Source organism: Lepeophtheirus salmonis, chromosome 11 (assembly GCF_016086655.4).
Source record: "Lepeophtheirus salmonis chromosome 11, UVic_Lsal_1.4, whole genome shotgun sequence".
In the NCBI taxonomy this organism is placed as follows: Eukaryota; Metazoa; Arthropoda; class Copepoda; order Siphonostomatoida; family Caligidae; genus Lepeophtheirus; species Lepeophtheirus salmonis.
In genome coordinates this window covers 6,561,491-6,569,209 of record NC_052141.2, presented here as the reverse complement: position 1 = coordinate 6,569,209, position 7,719 = coordinate 6,561,491, and the positions used below count along the sequence as shown (strand labels likewise).

Genomic DNA, 7,719 nt, shown 5'->3' with positions numbered 1-7,719 from the left:
TCAATAATAATTAAATATACAGTTCCTAATATGTTAATAGGAAACTGAGAAATAATTCCCTCATGAAACAATATACCTTGATTACGTCAAAATTTCACAGCATTGAATGGATTTGTATATGATAATTGATTAAGCTTCACGGATGAGGAGTCGGTATTATTATTGTAATCTCACAGAGGAAGCATGCCATAAGGAATTTGTTTTGTTAATATTTGCATACGCATTTTTTAATAAGTTACGTCTTGATTCAATTAAGGAAATAAGATAAGGTAAGATTCTTCAGTTAAAGACTATAAAACAAATCAAAAGTGTTTGCAAAAGATGTGTGTATTTAATATCCACGTTTAAAAACATGTAATTCATGAAACTTTTTTGAAGTAATAAGACACCAAAGTGTCCATAATTTTTTTTTAATAAATACTTATTTTCTGATTACTCTAATCCCCAAATAAATAAAAACCATTGGAGATCAATATTAATATTATTATATAATTGGCTTAAAATATCATTAAAACATATTTAACATATTCGATCTAAAAAATCACTTTACAATTCACTAGCATGATTATCCGCTCTTTGAGTAATTCCTTTGGGTAATATTGCAAAAAACATTCGTCTTAATACACGAGGTAAGGCTTTATTAATCATATATTTCATGGCACGAAATAATTCTTTTGGTGCGGAGTCTGGATGACTCAAAGGACGGAGGAAAATACTTCGTAGTCCCGGAGGAGCATCTTTAGGATCTGCGTATGGGCAGTCTGGAACAGGATGCCCTGGAATATCGTAGAAGATCCATTGAAGCTCCGGGGATTCCACTAACTTATTGATCCATATAAGAGACCCACATGGAGCAAAGGGGCAAATGATCCCCATGGGTTGGGATAGTAGAAGAGTATTGCACAGTAAGAAGATAACGTGAGGTCTCTAAAAAGAATAGATATTACTTTATATAAAAGTTTTATTTTGCTTCAATATTGTGGTACAAACCATGTCCCTTGTTTCTGACTTGAGGAGTCCTTGAACGACACAAATAAAATGGTTGGTAATTATAACTATTATAAACAATGGGATATCCCACAGATCAATCGCACTCTTTCCTATGGTCGGCACACAAGGTCTAGGATAATAATGAATACAGACTCCTCAAAATATCGTTGATTTATTGTCCTTGTCCTGTTATTGATCTTCTTCTATTATAAGATCGACATTATATTTTGAATGTTATTAAAACTATTATTTACCTCGTGAAACACGGCGAAGCTGACAAAAGAAATCACGAGGAAATTAACGGTTCTCTGAAAAACAGGAGAAATTTAATGTCCTAAAAATATCACAACTAAATAACACTTGATGTATTTTTAAACTATTTTTAATGCCCAAGGAGAAAAAAATAGTGATTCTTAGTAAAGAAAAACATTTATAATAAGTTGGTTATTCTGTCTAGTGTAGTTTATGGACGTAAGATAACAAAAACATTAAATTACACACGAGTCATACAAAATTACTATTACTATAAAATAAGGCAACTCATTACAACCTTTGAGTACTTTGATAGGATTCTCTGCGTGCGATGAGATTAAAAGGCATACGTAGAGTAAATTCCAGCAGAACCAGGTAATCCAATCTTTTATTTAACAAAAGTAACGCTCCGTGTCTGATGAGGACAATCTAGAAACAGAGTAAGGTGTACTAAGATTTTTCTTCATGGGGGTGGGGGAGAGGGGTTGATAGAGTTGTATAAAATATGATCCTTCAACGCATGTAATAATATTTCTTTTTGGTAGTGTTTGATTGGTCTAAAAGGATTGCAGTCCTATCGGACTATTGGTCCTTATAAAAATGTTCAGCCTTGGACCGGTCCTAATCGGTTTTTATGGTAACTAACAGCTGAAATTACGCAGTTTCTAACTATGTCCTTTCAGCTGTTAAACATAACCTCTTTGAAAAGACAAGGCACTTGAAGTTTTAAGTAGGTCGTATGTGGATAGAACATATATTATTATACGTTCTCGCCAAAGGAATCTAGGGAAAGAGCGGTTAAGGAAAATTCAGCTACGAATTAAATTTCGTAATTCGCGTATAAAAATGTAACCCTTCGTAAGTCGGTCAGTATTATGATTTTCAAGAGAAAATTGGTTTCATAGGAAAATCAAAAAACAAGGAAGATTATGTTTCTAACACTGACCTATAATATCGTATTATGTTTGTAATGTAGTCCCCTTATTCTTTAGGACGAAACGGCTTGTTCAAAGTGGCTTCGTGACTGGAGGAACATGTCGCAGCTTGTATTTTTCAGCTCATCAGAATTGACAACTACTAAATCCCAAGGTTAATAGAAATAGAAGGTTATATCATAACGCGTGAACGGCTTATATTTGACTTCCCCCACGCTTTTAATATTGACGTCATAGTAGATGAGTGGTTGTGTGTTCTGTCAAAATCTGTTTTTCTTGCCCAACAGACGTACAATAAATTAAATTGAAAATTCTAGCAATAATGATGTCATAGAGTATGGGTGGTTGCGTGTTTTGTCAAAATCTGCCTATCGTGTTCAGCAGTCGGTACAATACATCAGATTGAAAAGTCTGGCAAGCCCGATATGACATGATGGTCTAACCTTGTATTTCTATTAACCTCGCTAAATCCTATCTTCCTTGCCTTGAATGCCCACTCTTTGCCAAGAGTCTATTGGTTCTCGCTATCATTTATTATTTTCTTCCTCACTCACGAAATATAATTCCACTGCACTATCAAGTGAAACTAAAGTATTATAGTGTTAATCCAATATGTTTTTTTAGCTAGCCCGTTAATTTGTAATTGGTAGTGTTAAGAACCAATTATATTTTTCTTAGCAGTTGTCACTATTATTTAATTTCTGAGTAGTGAACATCCTTTTCTAAATGTATTCAATTAAATTCAAAACCTAATTGAACGTTCCTGTATACTCATAAAAGACAGAGTGTAGCCCTGAGGATTTATTGTGGAGTTTTAATTGCAAATCCTTGATGGACTTAGATTAGAATTGGGAATTAAAATTAAACTAATTCTAGCATATGCCATTTTTTATTTCTTTTTTCCTTCCTCTCTTGTCACAGCTGATTGTAGCTGATCTAATGAAACGTCATGAGCATGATTCTTTCTCTCCTCCAAAACATTCTTCAAATTGTTAGGGATTACCATGCTGATTTTCGGTTGCTTTTTCTTCAAATGCCCATTCCACACTGGATTTTCACCTTTGATTACAGATCAATAGACTGGGACTGATTGAGGGAGCAAATACCTAAGGGAACTCACGATATGTTTGTGTATAAGCTCAAACACAAACGCACTCACCTGAGAACAATTTCAATTTTTACAACATGCATTAACATACACGGGCACATACACACATGAGCGTTATACTTGAAGTTATTAATGTTTGTTACATTATACAATATTTTACTTAATAGTGCTTTAAACTATGTATTTTCTTTCATATTTTGGGTTAGTTTATGTTTAATTTAGGCCTTTTTCTGGCCTAAATATAAAAGTTTGAGTTATTTATATCAACTTGAAAGTAAATCAAGGGTTGAAGTTATTAATGTTTCAACAACACTTGTCTTTCTAAAGGATTGATATTTTCATTATTATTATTTAGTTGTTCACAATACAAACTGCTTTACTTGCAATAAGTTGACATGTCATAAAAGGAGCTCTATGAATAGCTCCTGGTTTTCTTGATGAGAACGAGTGTATTTTTATGTACGATGTCAAACAAATCTTCAAATTTACTCTGACAGGTAATTATATATATGATTGATGAGTTTTAAATGTACGATTTTTATCCTTTGTAAGCTTTTTCCACTCACAATGAAGTTTATTGAGTTGTATAATAGCATGAGGTTTAGGACAAACAGGAAATCTAGCTTTTTTGCCCCCAAAAAATATAAAATCCAATATCACTTTTGAAGCACTATCATGACTGATTTTTTTTCCAATGTTATATCGTGATACAAAAAAACAAGCAGAACCTGCCTTCTTGAAGGTAACTTTGCACCAGTTATTTGGGCCTCTTCGTGTTTAAGTAAGCAGAAATCTTTGGTTTGACTTCTTGTCGATTCTGCCATTACTTTAGTATTCTTTGTTGAAATTAAACTGCTATTAATATTTTAAGTCGTAATATGGCACATAAAAAATGAAATAGTTGTGTGATTAACAGGATAATATGCAAAAGTACTCTTACAGCCAATGACATAGTTATTTATTAATAATCCTATGCAAATTTTAATAAAGGTTCAAAGTCCCTCTGATAATATTGTTCATTTTTACTGTAAAGATTCGACAATATAGCTGTTCAATTAAAAAGAATAAAGATCGAACCAGTGCCCTGTGAGTAATGGGTTAAAAAAAGTCCTTCATTACTATTCTGTTTAAAATCCAAAAAAAACTAATTTGAGAACAAAATAGTATTAATATTTTATAAAGGTTATTTCATTATGTTAAAAAAGTTATTTAAAAGGTGTAATCATATTTGCTAATGAATGGAAGATACCAAAAGAAGAAGATAAAATTTTGGAAAAAAAAACCCCGTCAATTTTCCAAACTTTAAGTTTGTTGCGCGACCTCTAAAACTTTTTTTAATTGTTTGAAATTTGTCATTCATTTATTTTTACCCAAATGTATAATTTAAGGCTATGACGTCTGAACATTTCCAAAAAAAAGTACGAATTGGAGCAGTCTACCCTACGAGCTAAATAAAGAAGAGATTTATCAAGAGCTCTTTCAATAAGAAGAAATGCTCCTTTATGATCTCCAATATTTGGTGCTGTTGCATCAAAAGACATGGCTGATACATTTTCTTTTATATTCCACTCGTTTTTAACATTAGATGTACCATTAACCTATAGTTCACCAGTTGCTCTTTCAATTACAGGGATAGCCAATATTTTTTGAATAAACGAGGCTCCAGAAGCAACTAACGCCAATCCTTCTACATTAAATACCTTTATTGAATCCGAGTGAATTGTTATTCCCCATAGATGTTACTTCTCTGAAAAGAGTCTTTTACTTCTTTGGATATTGTATTTGTGCGTGTTTCCTCGCGTGCTCGGGCTCTTGATGACTTTGAAAGAACATAATCCTCAATTTCTCCTCCACCAGCTTCAATTGTTGGTGCAATCAGCGAATTAGACATTCTAGTCGAAATTTCTCCTCTTCAATGACTTTGGCTATTTCCGGATATGGTATACCATTTTTGGACTAGGTCACCGAATGATTATTTGAAGCTAGTTGATGGTGTATTGATGGCCCATTCTTCATTTGAAAATTCATTGTTGTTTGCATTGTCGAAATGCTGTTTTTCTTCTGTTAATCTTCCTTTTAATTTTCTTTTTAGAGGCCTTATCTTTTGATGTGCTCCCAGATGTACATTTTCTCCTCCTTTGAGCATTTTTAAAAACTCACCATCTTCTTGAACTTCATTTATTCCTTGTGTTCAATGCTCTATTTCTTCAGTTTTGGGATTAGAGATATCAAAAAGCATATCAATGTTTTTCAAAAAAGTATAATCATTTTGTAAATGAAATTCTGATGTCCTTGCTTTGTGTTTATTTAAAGCTTGTCATTCCTTGTAATACTTGATAAGTTTGTTCGTGGCACAATCTTTTGTAACTCTCGGTAATTTCCAACTTTGCCAAACGACTGTACTTCATCAATAACAGCCTCCCTTCCCTGGTGTTTGATTATAGTGTAGTGAAACATATTTTACGTAATGAAAGTATTTCAAAGCTTTACCAACTATTCGTAAGGTTGATTATTCCATATTTCTGTACAGCCTTTAGTAGCAGGTTTAACTTTAACCATAATGTATTTTCAACTTAATATAACTAACTCAAACTGATATATTTATGCATAAAAATGCCTAAATTAATCAAAGATTAACCTAAAATATGAAAGAAAAATTATGTAGTTTAAAATACTATCAAGTAAAATATTGATTTTTAGTTGTATCAATATGAAAATATAGGTCTAACAAATTAAAATAATTCATAGAATTAGTCATATTCACTCAAATATAAAGTTTTCATGTGCTGAAACCGTAAAATTTGTATTAATTTTTCCTTGCAAAATTGAGGAAATCTTTGAATCTTCAGAGCTGGCTGAATTTTTAAGATATCTGTAATGTTTTTATTAGTTAGTTAAGTATTGAAAAACTTTGTAATAAAACAGTACAGGTTTCCTGATACCACACATTTTTTTTTTTTTTGGGGGGGGACACACCGTACTTACAACCATTGTATACAAACTGAGAAAATTTGCGCTGGAAGCGCACAGCAAAATATTAAATTTAATGTATGAATTAGATTTCAAAAGTCTAAGCTGAATTTTCTTTTTTTTGGGAGTGAAGTGGGATTTTTGGAGGGGTACAAAAATTCATTTCCCCCCCACTAATTTTTGGTTTTTGAAGTGCAAATTTATATACAATCAACCGTGTGGTTCATTGTATATAACTTGTAGTGTTGGGGTTCGGTCTGAAAATCCTAGACTTGCCTCAGACCGTTATATTTTTTGTTGGACCGAATTAGTTTGGTCCTACAAAAAAGCTCAGCCTGGACCGGTTTCAAATAAAAATTCGGTTTAGATTGGCCCAAAAGAAAAATTCGGTCTAGTTCGGTCCTAAAAAAATCGGTCTAGACTGGTTTTACTGATAAATTGTTTATAAAATGACATCATATGTTTTTTCATGTAGAATAATGTTATACGAAGTTTAAAAGGAGAGAACTCGGATTCATTTTGATCCCACAGTCTCTTATATGTATTCAGTATTTGTTATAGAACTTATCGTGTACTTTTGAGATTTTTTTTTTTGAACAAAATGAATGACAGTTGATCTAGAAAAAATAATTGTCTCTCATAATATATGAGTCCGAAAAAAATCGGTCCATAAATTGAGACCGAAAAAATTGCTCTAAAAGTAAGACCGAAAAAATCGGTCCACGGTCTGAGACCGTGGTCTGGACCGAAAAACCGGTAAAGAAAAAATCACTTAAGATTGAACCAAAAAAAAAAAAAATTGGTGTTCGCCCGAGTTTCAACACGAATAACTTCCATCCTATCCACACTACTGATTCTGCTGTTATACATATTAAATATTGCCTCTCATTTAAAAATGATGACCAAGATGTATGGGAAACAATATGCTAGATGCTAAATGTCTTTGTAATTTATTTATTTAAATATGTAGCTATAAAGTTTATAATACAATGTGTAACTGAAAATATGGTGAGATTGGGGTGGCTATAATGTCTTGATAAAACACTGTGAAAATACTGCTTAAAGCAAGAAGTCGGACTTTGTTTTAAATTATGTCCAGGAGCGTCCGCAGGATTGTATTTCGGAGGGAACTTGGTTTTTGGATTTAAAAAAAAATAAAATCCATGGCTATTTACAGAAAATTGAATTTTTTGGAAAAAGATTAAATTTTAAATATGAAATTTTTTGAAAAAAAAATTAAAGACCCATAGCTATTCACACAAAGTTAAATTTTTTGTAAAAAAAATTTGCAAAAATGAAACTTCAAATATGAAATCTTTTTTTCAAAAATCCGGTTATATATAAAAAAATTTTTCCAAAAAATTTCGAGAATTTAATTGCAAATATTATATTTTTTAGAAAAAAAAGTTCAAAAATCTACATCTATTCACAAAAATTACATTTTTCCGAAAAAAAATTATTAAA

At 31.8% G+C, this 7,719-nt stretch overlaps 2 long non-coding RNA genes across 2 annotated transcripts; one reads left to right on the top strand and one right to left on the bottom strand.

Moving 5' to 3' along the window:
• Positions 1 to 469: 469 nt before the first annotated feature.
• LOC139906577 (uncharacterized) lies at positions 470 to 1,721 on the bottom strand. Its single transcript, XR_011782208.1, has 2 exons — positions 1,245 to 1,721; positions 470 to 1,193 (listed from the first exon to the last, which is right to left on the bottom strand). It is a non-coding gene; the product is annotated as an uncharacterized lncRNA (long non-coding RNA).
• A 146-nt stretch (positions 1,722 to 1,867) lies between these two features.
• On the top strand, positions 1,868 to 4,971 carry LOC139906578 (uncharacterized). Its single transcript, XR_011782209.1, has 3 exons — positions 1,868 to 2,100; positions 2,235 to 2,331; positions 4,916 to 4,971. It is a non-coding gene; the product is annotated as an uncharacterized lncRNA (long non-coding RNA).
• The last annotated feature ends 2,748 nt before the right edge of the window (positions 4,972 to 7,719 follow it).